At 48.0% G+C, this 1266-nt stretch overlaps 1 protein-coding gene across 1 annotated transcript in view; it reads right to left on the reverse strand.

Annotated features, from left to right (window-relative positions):
• XKR5 (XK, Kell blood group complex subunit-related family, member 5) overlaps positions 1–1266 on the reverse strand; it is a 15929-nt gene that overhangs the window by 13860 nt on the left and 803 nt on the right. The gene's annotated exons all lie outside the window — the stretch shown is intronic.

A 1266-nucleotide genomic window follows, 5' to 3' on the forward strand; every position in this document is an offset into this window, starting at 1 on the left:
ATCATAGCTCACTGCAACCTCCAACTCCTGGGCTCAAGCATCCTCCTGCCTCAGCCTCCCGAGTAGCTGGGACTACAGGTGTGGGCCACCATCTCTGGCTTCTGTTTTTCTTTCTTTTTTTTTTTTTTTTATTGTAGACACGGGGGGTCTCACTGTTGCTCAGGCTGGTCTTGAACTCCTGGCCTCAAACCATCCTCCTGCCTCAGCCTCCCAAAGTGCTAGGATTACGACTGTGGGGTGGGAAGAGAAGGGGGCCTGAACCATCTCTTCCTGGTGAAGGCTTTCAGGAGTCCAAGGACCCTCCATTTTACCTGGCCTTCCAGATGGTTTTGAAAGTATATTTGTTCAAGTGAGGAGGATAGAAAACATTTTAGTTTTCAGTTTGATTCACAGCTGTTAAATATTAGTCGCTTGGCCTGCGCGTCTCTGTTTGTGTTGTTCCCAGAGTCCCCAAATATTTGTGGCGGGATACAGGGAAAACCACTCACTCCTCCGGGGCCGGCTGTGGTTTCCTGCCTCCGCCTGTGCAGGGGTGCAGCTCTCCCCAAAGCCCGGGCGTTTCCTGAGGCTCCAAACCCCAGGTCTGTTCACATGTCCTGAAGCCCCTCGCTTTCCTTCTCGCTCCCATCAGCTTCCGGATCTTTTTGCAGGGCTGGCAGAGGGGAGGCGTGTTTCTGTACCGCTGCATCGCTCGCGGTTTATCTACCCTCTGAACTTGGCTGGGAATTGTTAACAGATGGTGCAGGGCTGTTCTGACCTTATCTTCCCTAACTTGGCTCAGCTGTTGTCTCCCTGGCACTTTACGATGCACAGCAGCAAACTGTCCTTGTTGTGCCTTTGCTCCTGTGCTGTTTGTTGATTGCAATCCTCTCACCTGTGTGGCCGCCCCGACTCCTGGTCACCTCCAACACGCCTTCGCTGACCTCAGGTCTTTCTTGTCCACAGTAGCTATTCCCCGTGCGTTCAAAAAACACTGACCATATTCCTTTCTTTGCATGTTCTGTACTCTATTACAGCTCGCATTGCATTTTGAAGTCCAGTCTCACGCCAGGAGGTGAATTCTTTGAGAAAAGCAATTAAAAAATTATTTTTCATTTTTTTGTTTCCTTGACACTCAGTGAAGTTCAGTTCCTGGGACATAACACACACACGTTTGTGGAAAGCTCATGATGTCTTACTTTCTAACACTGAGATAACAGAAGAAAAAATACATATGTCATTTTTTTCAAACCTTACATATAATTTTTAAAAATCTTTGAAACAAAT

This window comes from Propithecus coquereli, unplaced genomic scaffold, assembly GCF_000956105.1.
Source record: "Propithecus coquereli isolate 6110/MARCELLA unplaced genomic scaffold, Pcoq_1.0 Scaffold238, whole genome shotgun sequence".
NCBI lineage: Eukaryota > Metazoa > Chordata > Mammalia > Primates > Indriidae > Propithecus > Propithecus coquereli.